At 45.3% G+C, this 19,410-nt stretch overlaps 2 pseudogenes; one reads left to right on the plus strand and one right to left on the minus strand.

The window, feature by feature from the left end:
- The first annotated feature begins 236 nt into the window (after nt 1-236).
- LOC140723094 (N-acetyllactosaminide beta-1,3-N-acetylglucosaminyltransferase 3 pseudogene) lies at nt 237-1,604 on the plus strand (annotated as a pseudogene).
- Nucleotides 1,605-14,818: 13,214 nt separating this feature from the next.
- LOC140723095 (general transcription factor II-I repeat domain-containing protein 2-like) lies at nt 14,819-16,660 on the minus strand (annotated as a pseudogene).
- Between the last annotated feature and the right edge of the window lie 2,750 nt (nt 16,661-19,410).

Genomic DNA, 19,410 nt, shown 5'->3' on the forward strand with positions numbered 1-19,410 from the left:
AGTTGGTATCCTATAGGTAAATTTGTCTTTCTGCTGGGATGGACTGCTTCAGGTCAATTAAAATTTCAGCAGGGCGTCGGGCCCTGCCTATTCCTTACCTCACCACCATTTTGAGGTCAATATTACAAAGCGTTAGTGAACCTCATTATAGCTTAACTTCTCATTCTTCTCAAGCATCATGTAAATGTAAAGTTTTCTTTGAATTAATCCATATTTTTCTCTACTTCAGGTGAAAGATGAGTAGACGTCGGCGATTCTATGAGAAAGTAGTGCTGGGTGTTCTGATTACTCTGGGATTGTTCTTCATGTTCTGGGATAATGACCAACGTCGAGAGACTGATGATGTTGCAGAAACTGTTCATCGCAAAGACCTGCCCAAGGTTGTTACTGCTGATGCAACTGAATCAGTGCTCAAGTCAAAGTGCCACGCGAACACGACATTGCTGCACCTGTCCTCATTTCATCAAGAGAAAGAGCACATAAAAAACTTCTTGATGTATAAACACTGTCGAGAATTTAACATGATTCAAAACGTCCCAGACAAATGTGGTGGTCGAGAAGGATCTCAGAATGTCTTCCTGCTCCTGGTGATCAAATCTCACCCTTTCAACCAGGATCGGCGGGAAATGGTAAGGAAGACCTGGGGCAGAGAACGTGAATTCAATGGGGTCCAAATTAAGAGAGTCTTTATCTCTGGTGTCTCTCCTGACCAAAAAGAAAGTAGGAAATTGAATCAGCTGTTAGCCATGGAAAACATAGAACACAGAGATGTCCTACAATGGGATTTCTTGGATACCTTTTTCAACCTCACCCTCAAACAATACAAGTTGCTGCAGTGGATCAGTGAATTTTGCCCCAGTGCTAAATTCATCTTCAATGGAGATGATGATGTCTTTGCCAACACCGATAACATGGTTGATTACTTGCTAGGCATGAAGGTTCACCAACACCTATTTGTGGGCCATCTCGTTTATGGGTTTGGGCCCAATCGCCAGAAGTCGAGCAAGTATTATGTGCCAGAAATAGTGACCACCATCAAGTCGTACCCACCATATGTTAGTGGAGCGGGCATACTTATGTCTGTGTATACAGCTCACATCATTTACCACATAGCCCAAGACCTTGAACTATACCCCATTGATGATGTATTTTTGGGGATGTGTCTGGCCAAGGCTGGACTAGCCCCACATTCCCATAGCGGATTCAGGACAGCTGGAATCAGGGTTCCTTCAACCCAAGATGACTCTTTCAATCCTTGCTATTACCGTGAGTTGCTGCTAGTGCACCGTTTTCGGCCTTTCGAACTGCTATTGATGTGGGATGCGGTGCATGATGCTAATCTGAATTGTGCTCATGCTTCCCAGAAGTCTGCATCCACGAAAAGGACCGCATGAGTCATGAGAGAATGTAGCAACTGTTGGAATGTAATGCAGTTTGTGCACATGTGTTAATCAGTTGTTTATGCAATGTAAGATGGTTAATTCCTAAATTATATTGGAGGATACATTAATTCATAGAGTTGGTGCCTTTCTACATTCCACAAATGTTTGAAAAGCTGTCAGGTGTCATCACTCAGCCTAATTCTTACTGCACCCATAATGACATTACAATATTGACAGGAGCATCACAATTTAAGTCAATTGTAAAGTTATTCCAAGTGAGCAGTCCTTGTTGCATTGCGTGCAGATAGGTACAGCATCTTTACTTGGCGCATTTGTATAATAAGCCACCAATAAAATTTTTACTAACAGTTATATCTGTGTATTTTCTTCTTGCCGTTTCTTACTTGTCCCTTGCAAAATATGAAAGAGACAAATGTATTTCTTGGACTGGAACTGTGAGGACAACAAAGAATCTAGATCTAGAATTGTCTAAGGGTTGGAGGAATAGAGAAACTTATGGTCATCACTTCTGTACTCAAATGTCAACCTGCAGTGTGTCTGTGTAACTACATATCAAATAGAAACACACACGCAGCAGATGGCTTTAACTGGAGTATTCACATTGCAGAGAGGGAAAGAGATCAATGAACATGTGGGGACAACAGATCAATATGCACACATAGGCAGCAGTCCATATGTAGTGCGAAGGGGAGTGGCATTAGATTTGGCAGGTGTCTTGTCTAAGATAATGTACTCGGTTGCCAGTGTCATGTTGCTGCTATTGACACGGTCATCACTGAGAGGTAAGTCAGGTAGCTTTGACTAGTGGCCAACCTGGACATCGGAAATCTGGAGAGGAGGGGACTTCAACAAGGCTCATTGTCCGAGGGGCAGCTCACGGCAGTGCAATAGAGCAATCGGTGACCAATCAACTAGTGGCCAATCGGCATTTGGGATTGATTAGTAAGAGCAAATTAAAGGAAGGTTGGACAATCCCAGTGGCCGTCTTCTGAGTTGAAACATAGAAAACCTACAGCACAATATGGGCCTCTCGGCCCACAGAGCTGTGCCGAACATGTCCCTACCTTAGACCTACCTAGGCTTTACCCATAGCCGTCTTTTTCTAAGCTCCATGTATCCATCCAGGAGTATCTTAACAGACCGTATCGTTTCCGCCTCCACCACCTCCGCCAGCAGCACATTCCACAAACTCACCTGTCTCTGTGTAAAAAAAAAACTTACCCCTGACATCTCCTCTGTACCTACTTCCAAGCACCTTAAACTATGCCATCTCGTGCTAGCCATTTCAGCCCTGGGGAAAGCCTCTGACTGTCCACACGATCAATGCCTCTCATTATCTTGTTCACCTCTATCAGGAGACCTCTCATCCTCCATCGCTCCAAGGAGAAGAAGGCCGAGGTCACTCAACCTATTCTCATAAGGCATGCTCCCGAATTCAGACAACATCCTTGTAAATCTCCTCTGCACCCTTTCTATGGTTTCCATGTCCTTCCTGTAGTGAGGCAACTATAACTGAGCACAGTACTCCAAGTGGGATCCGACCAGTGTCCTATATAGCTGCAACATTACCTCTCAGCTCTTAAACTCAATCCCACAATTGGTGAAGGCCAATGCACTATATGCCATCTTAACCACAGAGTCAACCTGTGTAGCAGCTTTGTGTGTTCTGGGGACTCGGACCCCAAGATCCCTCTGATCCTCCGCACTGTCAAAAGTTTTGCCTTTAATGCCATATTCTGCCATTATAGTGTAGGGCCTGCGGTCTGCAGTCAGGTACTCAGGATCACTCAGCATAATGTTGCACGAACATTATTAGCAAAACACTCCGACACAAGACGGGTTTCATTTTGTTACAGACAGAAATGCCAGTTTGGTACTACAAGTAAACTGCATTTCCACATTGGTGGAGAAGTGTGCTGACAGCCCTCGCTATCTGTAAAAACTGTGACGAGATGCTAAGGTGTATTCAATATGGACTGTGCCTTTAAAAAGAGAGAGAGTTGGTGTACACCGATTCAGAGAGAGAGAGCACAGAGCAGCTCATGAGTCTCCATGGTTACGGAAGGGCGGGGCTATATAATGGACAGCTGGCGTTCAACATGTTTGGGATATATACAAGGTCAGCTGGCTTTTCAGACAGACACACAGGCACACGGAAGACACGGACAGAAATGCAGAAGAAATAGACACTGGATGAACTTTCAGAGCCCACGAAAGGGGGGGTTTTGATCCGCAGTGTGGGAAAGGGGTGACCGGTGGAATGTTATCGGTGTGTTGAACCTTTGATAGCTTTACTGCATGAAGGCGGTACTCTTTTGTGAGATCACAAAACTTTAACAGGACTTCGGAAGACAACGGAAAGATCGACGAAATCAGCTTACTTGGAAAACAAATCACCTCTCTCTCTCTCTCTCTCTCTCTCTCTCTCTCTCTCTCTCTCTCTCTCTCTCTCTCTCTCTCTCTCTCTCTCTCTCTCTCTCTCTCTCTCACTCTCTCCTCAATTTTTCTCAACTTAATATCACGAACTGAACTGACGTCATTCCTATACCATTGTAAGACTGTATCATTTACCACATAAGCTTGAAGAAGTTTGGGGTTTTATATTTACACACTTATATATGCATAAACTCTGCTAACCTGCTTGATTTATCTGGTTTTATATTACTATATTACGTAGATACTAATAGAGTTTTGTTTGTAGCAATACCAGACTCCAGGTGTGTTCCATTTATGCTGATTATTTTAACCCGTTACGGGGTACGTAACAAAACCGTTCCAAACCCTACATCACACCGCATTTCTGTAAACCCCTTCGACCCCTACAGCGCTCGGCATCTCTGCAAAACCTCCATCATCCACCCTGGTGCATTCAGACGGCAGCAGACCCGAGAAAGATACCGTCGTGTCAGATTGAATGGCTCATAAAACACTGTTGGCCAGAAGAACTTACAGTCTGATCAAGGACAGGGGAAGCAGACAAACCAGCTTTCTCTGTTTTCCCCCATTTTGTGGACTATGAATTGATTCTTGCACTGGAATAATTCAATCAGAGGAACTGAATGTGGACACAGGAAGCTTCAGGTAATGATCTGCTAAACCTGAGCCCATTCTCAAACAAGTCGCCATTTGTTATGTGAAGGGCGTGGACTCCGAACTGATTCCTGACTCTGGGACAATCTAATCAGAGCAATAAACCTGAGACCATGCTCAGGGGAGCAGCTACTTGTTGTGTAAAATGCCAGACATATCAAAGAAGCAATCTGTAGTCTCGTTAGACTCTGTCTGGGTTGCCTCATTTAACTGGTTTGGACCAGTCAGGGTGTAAAGATACGAATACACAAAGCTGGGGTTGGCAGAGCCACGTAAAATATGTTGGTTGTAGCTCTGTACAATGATCAGTAACCATGTGACCCAGGTAGCTCAGGTGACCTTGAGCCAATGGTTTGGGGATCCAGTGGTTCAACTGATGAGGAACAATATAAGATTCCGGAGTTTCAGATATGCCGGGGTGATAACTCTCCAGCGGCCAGAGACCAACCATTGTCGAAAAGTAGGACCACACGGACACGTGGAGATCGGGAACATGAGGATCGGAAGATGATGAGAGGCATTGACCGTGTGGATATTCAGAGGCTTTTTCCCAGGGCTGAAATGGTTGCCACAAGAAGACACAGGTTGAAGGTGCTGGGGAGTCGGGACAGAGGAGATATCAGGGGTAAGTTTTTTTTTACTCAGAGAGTAGTGAGTGCGTGGAATAAGCTGCCGGCAACAGTGGTGGAGGCGGATACGATTGGGTCTTTTCAAGAGACTTTTGGATAGGTATATGCAGCTTAGAAAAATAGAGGGCTATATGTAAGCCTAGTCATTTCTAAGGTAGGGACATGTTCGGCACAACTTTGTGGGCCGAAGGCCCTGTATTGTGCTGTAGATTTTCTGTTTTCTATGTTTCTATGGAATGCTTTGCCAGCGTAGACTCTTTTCCTGGATAATACCGATTCTCTTCATTGACTGTTCATGGAGTGTTCGGATTTCAAGTAGGGTGCACACAGGAAGACAGTGTGTAAATCTATGTGCTTTTAGTAGAAATAATAAATAATACTTGTTGGTAAATACAGATTCTCTGCATCTCATTGATCATTGTTTCAAGGGATGATTCTTGTCACAGTGGCGTCCATCATTAACGTTGCCCACTAACAGGACGTGCCCTCTACACAGTGAGTCTCAGCGTGAGTTATTGATGGTGCATCAACAGTGTTACCGTCGGGAAGGAGATACAGAAACCTGAAAGCTCAGGCTCAGCGATTCAGGAACAGCTTTTATCCCCGCTGCCACCTGTATCTCAGTTTTGCTTTGTCTATATTTATTTATCCTGTATTTCATTGTACTGCTACTGTAAAGTTAACAATTTCGCGACGTATTTCTGTGATATTAAATCTGGTTCTGATTCTTTAAATGTACCTTTGAAACCTTTGATTCTGATTCAGATGCAGGGGAGATGTGTTAAATCGAACTTAAATTAGTTGAAAGCCTATCAGAACCTCATGTACTGTGCTGTAATATTCTATGTTCTGTGCTCGATCGAGCGTACCATATCTTGATATTGTTAAGTAAATCGATTAATTATTTAAAGCTATGACGTCTTGCTTTTCCAGACTACTCTCAATGCGTCGGATAATAAAGTGCAGGAGAATTAAAAAAAAAACAAAAGGCCATAAATATCAGTGCCTACCGCTTGATGACCTCGATAGCTTTGCTTGGAAGGGACTCATCCAGTATTATGTACTGATGAATTGTCCTCGGTGTTCAGACTACGCTGGTCATGGGGTATGAAGGGAAGTATCTGGACAAACAGGAACATTAACGATAGTCATTATGGGCCAGTGCGTAGTAGGTCATGTCTAACCAATCTCACAGAGCTTTACCAGGTAGTCACCAGGAATGGTGTGGAAGGCAAGACAGTGGATATCGTCTAACAGGGACTTCAGCCAGGAATTTCTCAAGGTTCCGTATGGGAGGATGCTCGAGAAGGTTCAGTCGCTTGGCTTTCGCAATGAACTATTAAATTGTAACAGTCATGATTGGCTTTCATGATGAACTATTAAAGTGTAGTCCTCATTGTCTACGTTGGGGAAGCTGGAGTGTGATAATAAATGATTGTCTCTCAGATTGGGGACCTGTGACGAGTGAAGTGCCGCACGGATCGTTGCTGTCATCGTTGTTTGTTGTTTGTCATCTATATCAACGATCTGGATAATGATAACTTTAATTGGATCAGCAGACTGCCGATGACAGCAGCATTACCTGTGTAGTTGACAGCGAGGAAGAGTCCCAGAGCATGGTACCAGAAACGGGATCTGGAGCAGCTGGAACAATGGGCTGAAAAAAAGCGGATCGGATTTAAAGCAGTCGAGTGTTAGATGTCGCACTTTGGGAGGACCAGCCAGGGTTGGTCTGACCCAATGAGAAACAGGGCACTGTGGAGTACGATAGAACAAATGAATCTGGAAATTCAGGTCCATAATTCAATGAAAGTTGCGCCACAGTTAGACAGGGTCGTGAAAACAGCTTTTTGCACTTTGTCCTTCATAGAGCAAAGTACTGAGTACAGGAGTTGGGATGTTATGTTGATGCTATTTACAACTTTATTGAGGCCTAATTTGGAAAGAAAATGTGTACTGTTTTGCTCAACTGCCGGCTATTGCCGGGACTGGACGTTTTGAATTAGAAGGAAATATTACATATGTTAACACTTTATTCCCGAGCGGGTAGGGCACTGAGTGGAGAATTGATAGAGGTATACAACATTATGAGGCGTATAGAGAGTGTAAATGCAAGCAGGATTTATCCACTGATGCCGGGCAAGAATACAACTAGAGATCATGGGTAAATTGTGAAATGTGAAATGTTTAAGGGAATCATGAGGGGAAACTCCTTCAGCCAGAGGGTGGTCAGAGTGTAGACAGTGCTGCCAACGCAAGTGGTTATTAAAATTCCGATGTCAATGTTTAAGAGATGTTTGGAGAAGTACAGCGATTAGAGGGACATGGATGGTCAGGGTCTGGGTGCAGGTCGATGGGAGTAGGCAGTGTAAATAATTCTTCACAGACCTGACGGTCTGGAGACCCTGTTTCTGTGCAGTGGTTCCCTGTACCTGAGTGACTGCATGTCCGGGTTGCAACGTTAGTGTTTTCTAGCACCGACCAATCTAGAAAGTCGTTGATACTGTTCGATCCCTCTGTCCTCGCACACACTGAAGCATGTAGACTGAGTAAAATGGATGGGTACAGCGTGAACAGATGGAAGTGCAGATGTGAGATGATAAAGGGAGTATCACCCTACAGGAATTTACCTTCACTCCTTCAGTAAAGACAGTAGTTCCGGGCTGGAGGTGGGTGTGACAGTGGTCCGGTACAGTGAATAAATCTGTTGCTTCGGCTGTGGTAATGGGGATCATTCGTCCCGATACTATACTATACTATACAACGAAGTGGTCATTTCATCCGAATCCTATCCTTAAAGAAATTGGAGGTGGGAAATTTTGACAGTCGTTGGGTGCTTGGAGTTGTGGAGACGAATATTTCAATTGTGTCGAATATTAATTGAATACAATACATTGCTTTCGGCGTCTCTTTGTCTTGAAGTCGAAAGGCTTTATTAAATGTTGTATGGTTGCTATTACAGATGTTTGTTAACTATTGAACAAACAAGGGCATGCCATTTTCTGCGATATTTTGCAAATATGAATGCATTGCGGATTTAAATTATAGCATACGGTTTGGACATAAGTGAGTGCAATTGAAAGAGAGAGCGAAAGATTACGGCCATAAATGGCTTTATGTGAGTCGTGTGTTCTTTAGTTTGTGTTGGGGGACGATTGAATTAATCTTCTTCTTCACCATACATGTGACACAAAGTTTGCGTCACCTTGCGGGAAGTGATTTCCACGAACTGATGCGAAATTCGAAGGCTGTGTATCTTTCCGGAATTCTATGAAGCGTTAGTGTATGTGAGCCTCAGTCCTCCACATTTCACTCTCCTAAGTTCTGTAGAATACGTGCTGAGGCCTTTTGCTTTGGAAGTTGTTTATTCTGTATTCTCCACTTGCCTGCGATGGTTTTGAAGGAAGTCAAATGTGAGCCCAGATATTCGCTTTGCTCTCGCCGCGTTTTCAGTTTGTGTCGTTTCGTATGTTTCATTTATTATTCATTTCAGAGGAAGACTCGGATTTCATACCGGCCATGTGGATTCAGGGTTAAATAGATCGATATATGAGCGCATCTACACCTGATATGATAAAACCACGATTCAAAAGTAAACTAGTATTGGGATAATCTGGTGTGTACTTGAATTGGGAATTTGGGATTGGCAGTTTGGAAGGATGGAGATTTTAATGAGCAGCAAAAGCTGCTGCTGAACACTTTGAAATGCTGGTTATAAGTTGCAGGGACCCATTGGAAAAGATGGCTTTGCGTTCATTGTAGCATCTGTCCTATAATATGTAAATGGCAGGTCAGTTAAGATAACGTGGCTGTGCAGTCAACAGCTCAGAGATTTGCTTGCATCCTCAGCCCTTATTCCATAAATTAGAATATGCCCTGCAATATGTAAATAGCGGGTCAATTTAGATAACGAGGCAGTGCAGTCAATAGCTCAGTGATTTGCTTACGTCATCAGCCCTAATACCATAAATTATCCAGGTGCTGCTGCGTGATCAGATTAAATCGGTTATTTCCCTCAGCCCTGTTACTCGGAAATGCAGACTCCAAATATCGTAGTAAAGTGTGCCGAAATTTTGATCCTCGGTGCGGAAAATGGCTGCCCGCTGTCTTCCATCCAGAATTCACACTATCTACATCATCTATCTTCTGTTAGGAAGACACTTCTGATTCAACGCAGCCAGGTTTCCCTCGATCCCATGCCTCCTGACTTTCTGAATGAGTCTATTATGGAGAAACGCCTGACCAAAATTAATGCACCCACATCGACCGTTCTGATACTTCTGTTTGTTTTTCACTGTTACAAATAATTAAATCTAGCTAATAAAGTACAACATGCCCCTAAAAAACACTTGTTGAATCTCCTTAACCAGTTTACGATTCTCCAAATGCTCATAAGTTCCGTCTACAATAATCTTCTCCAATAGTGTTCCTATTACTGACGGAAGACTCCCTGGTCTATAATTCAAAGGAGTATCCCTATTATCTTTCGTCAACAAAGGAATAACATTTGCCACACTCCAGTCTTCTAGTTCTACTTCCGTAGCCAGTGAAGACCCAAATATCCTGTATAAAATCTCAGTAATCTCTTCTCTCGCGTTCCGAAATCACCTGGACTATATCTCTTCCGGTATCGGGGAATCATCTATTACCTGGACTATATCCCTTTCGGCACCGGGCAATCATCTATCATAATGTTTTCCAAGTTTCCAGCGCATCCTCTTTCTCAGCGTCGGCATGATCGAGCATATCTGCCATTTTACGCGGTGTTCACAGTGATCAATGTATTCAGTGAGCAGCTTCACCGCCTCCTTGGACTCCAGACACAAGGTTTCCTCTTTTACCTCTGATCTGCCCAATCTCTCTCCAGTCTCCTCCTGTTCTTCACAGTGCAATTCGCCAAGGACTTCTCAAGTCTCCTTCTAAGTCCTCTAAGCCCATTATTAAATTCTTTCCTGTCTACATTTTGACTATCCATGTCCCTACCTGAGCCTTTCTTCAAAAATCTTAAGTATCTTTCTTTCTTCCTCTTGACCCGTTCCAATTTTCTTGTCACTCAGGGTTACATTACACTGTCATTCTTTCCCTGCCTGACTGAGACAAGCCTATACTAAACCCCATGTCAGTGCTCCCTAAACAATCTCCACATATCTGTGGCGCATTTCCCTGAGTACATCATTTCCCAATGTACGTTCCCAAGTTCCTGCCAGTTAGCACCATAATTCGCAGAACCCCAGTTAAATACATCCCATGCTCCCTGGTTCTAACATTTTGCTAGGTAAATGTCGGAAGTTCTGCCCTATCGTTCTGAAACGCTGACCCACCGAGAGATCTGTCACCTGATCCGTTCCCTTTTCTAATATTAAATCCGGACTGGACAGTTCACCAGTCTGCCTTTCTTCATATAGTGACATTTCTTCCTGGACACAACTGAGAAATTATGCCATACCTAAACCTTTTACCCTGGTGGAGATGCAAATAACATGGTACATGTCCAAGATCCGCTCCCGATCGGTTCCTCACTGTTCCCGTTGCAGTCTCTTTGTTAAACTGGTGGGCGGGTGTACAGAATACTCCATACAGGGTGTTCGCGCCCTTCATGTTTCTGTGGTCGTCTCACAGACTATTAACAAATGAACGCTCCACGTTGTCCTCCCTTTCTGCAGCTGTGATACTATCCCTGGTTTCCCATCACACTCACTTTACACTCTGTTACCCGACCCTGTCCATTTTGAAAAATCTCAAACCCGGGACGTCCTGAAACCATTACTGCCCTTGTAACAGTCGAGTGTCTGTGATAGTTTGGAACATACTTCAACCAAAGTGACAATCACGCCAGCAGCATTGAGCGATTGTATTGCTACCGACCTGAACTGTATGAAGTCAGCAATCTTCCGCCAATTCTGAAAATCGCGGATGACCAGGCATATGAATGTTTGAATTTATGACATATTTGCCAAACCTGTTCACTGTAAAACGGCTTTATTTGAAAACTCCGCCACTTACGATTAGACACGGGTGTTATCTACACAAATGGCCATTTAATGTAAACACATACTTCATTCCATTCCTCAGCTCTTCTCTGAATTTCCTCTGTGTCAGTGTATAGATACAAGTATTGGTGCACATGCTGAGTACTTGCAACATGAACCCAAATTGCTGTAGGATGTATACCGGGGAACTCAAATATCTGTCCTCGAAAAAATAGTTTTGAACTTGCCATTTCAGGGAATGGGCTAAATAGGGCATTCAAAATAATATGAAATTAGCTGATATAGAAAACAACAAAACAATCGATTTTATGCGGTTTTCCACCTCGGCATCTTTCTGATTGTCGCTGCTGTGCCGAAGCCTTCTGCGGACTCTATTTGCCACAACGATATGTCTTACGGTTAACCCGTTAAATACCAGGATTAAGCCGATGGGTAGCAATGGTGTTAAGATACTGTCCAGTAATTGGTATGCTCTCCACACGGGTGAATTAGCGTATTCATATGTGGTGGTGCACCGCCACGGCATGTTGTCAATGATGACGTAAGGTTCAAGGGCAAAGTAAGCCGGGGCACATCTCCCGCAGCTCACTATAACCACGATCACGATAACCACCATTGCTGTTCTCTCGGTGCAGTATCGCTCACGCAGCCTTCGGCAACATATTGCGATGAAGCGATCGAAGGTAAAACTGACCGTAAACCAAACAGAACAGTCCGTCGTTACAGTCCGAAATATAAGTGTCAGAGCGCATACAGGAGTGATGAGCAGGTATCTGGAATAAATGTAGATATTGTTGGTCTGATCCACTAAAGCAACAACGATAACTACCATCAGATCTGCCGTTGCCATTCCAACCAGGTAACGGGTGATGCATTTGGAGAGTCCGCATTTTCCCCGAGATAGGATCACAATCGCCGTTAAGTTAACTGCAAGAAATTTGGAAACAAAATAGAAATATCGTCAGCTCCCTGACTACCCACATTCTACAGATGCTGTGCAGGGTATGGTCTGTTTGGAAGTGGAAAGTGGGAATCCAGTGTGTGCGGTCTCCGTCGCTGCACTCCGGCTGGAGGACAATGCCGGATGTGAGTGTCAGTGGATTGGCGACCTGCCCACAGTTTAGAGCGAGGCATCCAAGTTCCACGACTCACGTGCGGAAGAACAATCGATCGCCACAGTAAACAACACCGTTTCCATTATTAGAGGCGAAATAGCTGAAGCGATTGTTTGTAGTGGAGTCAATGAGATATACATCACGAGTTCTCATTTACTGACATAGAAGAACAGACCTATGTGTTGAAAATAGACTGGGCCGTCATTTAAATAAACAGCCACGTTGTTATAAAATCGAAGTTTCTGCACTGACAGAGAATCGGACCTAGAAAAGCAGAGACCAGCATCACTTCAGAAAGCCTAGCGAGGTGAAATTATAAAAGAACGACAATATTCACACCAGCTTAATTGACAAAAGAAGAGAACACTGCCATCATCGTACTGAAAATGGAAATAAAACCATTAGATGCCTGAATCCTCCATTCCGGAAACACGTTTCAGCCGACGGTAGCATCTGTGTTCAGTAACAGTGCGGATACCGCAGCAGAGTATCAAAAGCACCATACATAAAGTGACCAGCTCCGGTATCTTACCGGGGACACCAACCGCTACAATTGTGGGATAGAAAATGGCCGCGATGTAGTAAATCGCCGCATATCCCATATTCCGTCAGAAGCAGTGTTCAGTTGTGCGGAGAGTTTCAGCTGCTCAGATGGACTGGTGATCGGTTTAGCAGACTTTTATTGAGGTGAGAGCAATTCCACTGAGACAATTAGCGTGGTTGTCACGTCAGGGACATTAGTGACAACCGATTGCACAAACAATTACGTTAAACTATTTTCACTCACTGTTCCCGTGTCATTAATTTGACTCCTCAAGGGATATTGCAATCTATTTACTTTAAAACAAAGTATGATGTGAATTTTCCATGTTATTTTCCATGATACCTGGCTTTAGCAATTAAAATTGGATATTTTTATATCTGTGTTGCTTTTAATGTCGGCATGCATATTGAAGTCGATTTACCTTGTAACATTTGACGGAGCACATTCGCTTCTGAAATTGAGGGAAGGAGTTTGTTCTGGCGGGTGAAATGGAGAACACTTCTTTATTAAAGGGGAACATTCGTTCATTCTTTTCGTTCGTTCGTTCCAGTCATTCCGGGCGGATTGAGTGATGGAATAGACATGACAGCTGACATGTGTTACAATAACACTGCACTTACATTCCTCCAAACAATTTAGAAGATCCACAGCGATATTCCAGAGACCTGTGATCAAAAAGGGAGAGTGACCTCGGGAGATTAGCGAGGGCTGTGGACAGTTTGAAGAACAATGTTTTCCAGCGCACACATGGGCCGTTTGGCAGGAATCTGACCTCTTCCAGTGAAGGACTTGACACCCCATACCCGTGACCTGCGATGCAGTCTGTTTAACTTTAAAGATATTCTCAAAACAGCTACAATTCTACCGGTATTTCGCCATTCATTTTATGTTTGAACAAAAGTAACAAGCAGGTTTTCAGGATATTGTTTGTCACGAGGTTGTCTGTTTTTCTCCTGATTTGCTTTCAGGTATATTGTCGTTCATACAAACGTAGAAACATAGAAAACCTACAGCACAATATAGGCCTTTCGGCCCACAAAGTTGTGCCGAACATGCCCCTACCTAAGCAATCACTGGCGTTACACATAGCTCTCTATTTTTCTAAGCGCCATGTACCTATCCAAAAGTCTCTTAAAAGACCCTATCGTATCCACCTCCAGCACCGTTGCTGGCAGCCCATTCCACGCACTCACCACTCTCTGCGAGGAAGACCTACCCCCGACATCTCATCTGTAGCTACTCCCAAGCACCTTAATCCTTGTGTCCTCTTTGGCAACCATTTCAGCCATGGGAAAAAGCCTCTGACTATCCACACGATCAATGCTTCTCATCATCGTATACAAGTCTATCAGGTCACCTCTCATCTTCCGTCGCTCCTAGGAGAAAAGGCCAAGTTCACTCAACTGTTTTCATAAGGTAATCGCCACTGTGAGTATGTTCAAAACAGCGGATGTGTTCAAGCTCACCTGTCAATCACACTTCCTTCTGCTCCTACAGTGCACCGCTCCGTGCTGATTGTGGTTCTCGTACCGATGAACGGGCCTCGGCATATTGGAGAAAGTCTCACCACTCTGTTTCCATTGTGGAACCTCGTACTAATGTGCGGCCCTCGGTTGACTCGAGCAAGTAATACCTCTGCCTTCAAATCCATTCTCCCAAAGAGAATCACTTCGTGCCTTTCCGGGTTGAACTCCATCTGTAACTTTCCGGCGATGCTCTGCGTCCTGTCACTGTCCTGTTGTAATCTGTGACAAACCTCTATACCAGGGGTGTCAAACTCAAATACACAGTGGGCCAAAATTTTAAAAATCGGTACAAGTCGAGGGCCGGACTGGTTCAGCGTTTATTGCAAAACTTATTGAAATGAATTTATTACACATATTAATCTGGAACTAACAAAGCTTGGGTTATTGCCTACAAAAACAACATTGAACATCAAATAAATAAAAATTCAGTTGCATTTATTTCTTCTGGCTTTATCTGCAGCTTTTCCGGAGTAATTTCTAATGAAAACATTTTTCCAGAGGCCAACGCTCTGTGATTCACACTAGTCTAAGCCAGATTCTTGGCATCTCATCTTGGATGCAAGTTCATCAATGTTTGGAGTCAGGCTTTGAGCTGAGGAAATCCTCAGAATTGAGTGATGGTGTTCATCAGAAAGACGACTCCTGTGTGATGTTGTGTTTATTTTCATCAAAGAGAACAGTTGTTCACACAGATATGTGCTGCCAAGTGCATTTGAGCAGCTTGGGTACGCAGCTGGGGCATTGTGTCGGGAATGAAACGTAGAAACTGTGCAGCGCCCACCGAGTCATACTTTGCCTTGAGTGTGTCACTACATTGGAGTACAATCAGCTCCATTTGTATGTTGGTTGGTGCGCTTTCCCCGTCAGCTGCAAATGGATTACTGAGCAGTTCAAACCTGCTTTTTTGGGCTTCAAAGTCGGCAAATCGCCGTGTGAAGTCGGCACCAAGTATGCTAAGTTTTTCAGCAAACTTTGCACGTGGGAACACTGCGGTAGAAACCTGCTCTTTCATAGTTTGGCAACACGGAAAATGGCTCAAGTTTTCTTGCTGCATCTGCGTCTCCCACAGGCGCAGCTTGGTTTTAAAAGCCCTCACTGCAGCGTACATGTCTGTGATCACACGACCCCGCCCCTGAAGCTGCAGGTTGAGCGCATTGAGATGGCTCGTGATGTCACACAGAAACGCCATTTCACAAAGTAACTTTTTACCCCGGAGCTCTGTTGTGTCTTTCCCTTTGCTTTCCATGAACTGACAGATCTCCTCACGCAACTCGAAACATCTTTTCAGCACTTTTCCTTGGCTTAACCATCGCACCTCTGTGTGATAGGGCAAGTCATTATATTCTGAACCCAACTCCTCCAGAAACGTCTTGAACTCGCGGTGATTCAAACCTTTGCCTCTTATGAAGTTAACTGCTCGTCTTATGGTGCTCATTATATGTTCCATTTTCAAGGCTTTGCCACACAACGACTCCTGGTGTATGATGCAGTGATAAGCTGTCAGCTCACCTGCGCCATTTTCTTCCCGCATCTTCTCCCGGATCCTGCCCACCAATCCACTCTTTTGACCGCACATCGCGGGCGCTCCATCTGGCGACAGTCCCACAAGTTTATCCCAAGGCAGCCTCATTATATTTACACATCTGGATACCTCTTCAAAGAGATCTTTTCCAGTAGTTGTGCCATGCATTGATCTTAATCCCAAAAGTTCCTCTGTTACACACAGACTTGAGTCCACTCCACGAATAAAAATTGACAATTGGGCAGTATCAGAAGTGTCCCTGCTCTCATCCACAGCAAGGGAATATGCGATGAAATCTCTTCCCTTCCCCACCAGCTGTTGTTGTAGATTGGTGGCAAGCTCACGTACACGGTCAGCGACGGTGTTTCTGCTCAGGCTCACATTTGAAAATGCTTGCCTTTTATCTGGGCACACGACGTCGCAAACTTTCATCATGCAGTTTTTAACAAATTCTCCCTCGGTAATGGGCCGGGCTGATTTAGCGATCTCTGCTGCCACAATAAAACTAGCCTTCACAGCAGCCTCACTTTGTGTTTTGGCTTTTGTGAACATAGCCTGCTGTGAGCCAGACTTCTTTTCAACTCTTCTACCTTCTGGAGCTTCTGTTTCTTGTCCAGATGCTTGTATTTGTCGTGGTGTTTCGTTTCATAGTGTCGTCTTACGTTATATTCTTTAATTACAGCCACACCGTCTCCGCACACAAGACAAACAGGTTTGCCCTTTATATCTGCGAACATATACTCTGCCTCCCACCTGCCTTGAAAACCCCTGTTTTCAAAGTCCACCTTTCGTTCAGCCATTTTTGGGGTGAGGGATAGCTGAAAGTTGACCACACGTGACTAGCGCCATAAGGATGCTGATGAGAGAGTAAGGCAAGCGCGAGCAAAGCACTGGCAGTGCATTGTGGGATTTGTAGTATTAGTGGTGCATGCAATATACCGGCGGGCCAGCTCTAATAGAAATTTTTTTTATTCATTAATGATATTCAGGAAATAAACCAGGGAAACCGAATAAACACTAAAAACCCTGAAAACCTGGTACCTGAATAAACTCAGCATTAGCCATATCATACGCCATAGGCGCTTCGATTACTGTGGCCAGTTTTAATAGTAATTAGATATTATCTCGCGGGCAAAAGCTAATTCCACCGCGGGCCGGATTTGGCCCGCGGGCCTTGAGTTTGACATATATGCTCTAAACCTTTTCTATCCGTGTCCCTGTCCGAGTGTCGTTAATGTACCTGCCTCGACCACTTCCTCCGGCAGCTCCTTCCACAGACGGACCACTCTCTGTGTGTAAAAGTTTCTCCTCGGGTCCCAAGTAAAACTCTAAAACCTGTGCCCTCTGGTTCAAGATTCCCCGACCCTGGGGAAAAGTCTGTTCACATTCACCCTACCTGTGCCCCTCGTGGTTTTACACCCCTCTGTCAGGTCCCCCCTACGCTCCAGGGAATGAAGTCCCTACCTGCCCGACCTCTCTTCGTAACTCAGCACCTCGAGTCCCGGCGACACCCTCGTAAATCCCCATGAGCTCCCGCCTCCGGTACATGGTGAACTGTCCGACGATGGCGGTCATGCCAAACGCCGCCTTCACCGCCCCGTCTGCCTGTGACCCCACTTCCAGGGAACCATAAATCTAGGAAAATCTAGGAATCTAGGAATAATGGTTCATAGTTCCCTGAAGGTGGAATCTAATGTGAATAGGGCGGTGAAGAAAGCTTTTGGGATGCTGGCCATTATAAATCAGAGCACTGAGTATAGGAGTTGGGATGTAATGTTAAAATTGTACAAGGCATTGGTGAGGTCAAATTTGGAGTATTGTGTACAGTTCTGGTCACCGAATTATAGGAAAGATGTCAACAAAATAGAGAGAGTACAGAGGAGATTTACTAGAATGTTACCTGGGTTTCCGCACCTAAGTTACAGGGAAAGGTTGAACAAGTTAGGTCTTTATTCTTTGGAGTGTAGAAGGTTGAGGGGGGACTTGATAGAGATATTTAAAATTATGAGGGGGATAGATAGAGTTGACATGGATAGGCTTTTTCCATTGAGAGTAGGGGAGATTCAGACAAGAGGACATGAGTTGAGAGTTAAGGGGCAAAAGTTTAGAGGTAACACGAGGGGGAATTTCTTTACTCAGAGAGTAGTAGCTGCGTGGAAGCAGCTTCCAGTAAAAGTGGTAGAAGCTGGTTCAATTTTGTCATTATGAAAATGGAGAGGAAAGGAATAGAGGGTTATGGATTGAGTGTAGGTCGGTGGGACTCGGTGAGAGTAAGCGTTCGGCACGGACTAGAAGAGCCAAGGCCTGTTTCCGTGCTGTAATTGTTATATGGTTATAAACCAAAACTTGGCGCGTTCCGTTAATTGAAGGCTAAAGTTCCCCGTCTCTCACCCCTCTCCGTCTCTCTTCCCCGGCCAGCTCCACCCATGCCCCTCCCTCCCTCTCTCTCTTTCTCTCTGTCTCTCACCCCATTTCTCTCTCTCTCTCCCCCTCTCCACTCCTCTCTTTCCGTCTGGCTCTCTCCCCCCTCCCATGCTTCCTCCGCTCTGTCACTCCGCCAAACACCGAATCTCGCAGAGGTTTGTCAGTGGGATCACGGTGATCTTGCTGGTCAACTGCCTGGTCTCGCTGGTGATGTCCGTCCTCACGGCCATCGCCAACTGCAGGGACCTCGAGTGCTGCGCCGCACAGCCTCCAGTGGTGAGTGGGATATTCCTGTGCATGGAAGGGGTGTGTGTGGGCGGCGAGGGATGGGGCATGGGTACAAGATGGGGAGGTGAACAGCGTGGGGAGGGAGTAGAGAGCGGGAGGGGTAGAGAGAGATGGAGGCAGAAAAGGAATAAAAGGGTGCGGAGAGGGGTGGAGAAAGGAGGATAGGGTGGAGAGAGGATGATGGGGTGGGGAGAGGAGTATAGGGTGGAGAGAGGAGGATAGGGTGGGAAGAGGGGTGGAGAGAGGATAGGGTGGAGGGGTGGAGAGAGGATAGGGTGGGGAGAGGGGTGGAGAGAGGAGGATTGGGTGGGGAGAGAGAGGTGGGGGAAGAGATGGAGAGAGAAGAGGGGACAGAGAGACGCTGAGGGAGTGGGTCTCATCTCCTCTCCTCACCTTCTCTTTCTCCCCTCCCATCCTCAATCTGACCACTCCCTCTCCCCCACCCCCCTGCAGAAAATGGTTGAGATCCACGCCAACCAGCCTGCACCGCCAGACCTCGCCACCATCTTCTCCGGCAAGCCGGCGCCCACTCCTGCCTTTGACGGGCTCCAGTGACAACACGTCCCCCTACTCCATGGAACAGCCTGAACGATTCGGGCCGAGCAATCTGAGGCTCAGCCCGAAAGAAAAGTCAAAGCAGGACTTTCAAGATTGAGGAGAGGAGCGGGGGCGGGTAACGGTGCTAGCCTCTTCCCGTAGTCACATTCCTCCCCCGTGGGAACCTCCCAGTTCCATCTCCCTTGTTACGAGACACCCTCTCCCACCCTCGGCTCCCGTCACTCCTGAAACACTCCGCTCTCGGTCCCCTCGCTCTCCCCTCTATCACTGCCCATCTCACCCAGGTTGAAGGCCATTTTGTGATGGTTACCAATGACAACC

Source organism: Hemitrygon akajei, unplaced genomic scaffold, assembly GCF_048418815.1.
Source record: "Hemitrygon akajei unplaced genomic scaffold, sHemAka1.3 Scf000100, whole genome shotgun sequence".
Classification (NCBI taxonomy): domain Eukaryota; kingdom Metazoa; phylum Chordata; class Chondrichthyes; order Myliobatiformes; family Dasyatidae; genus Hemitrygon; species Hemitrygon akajei.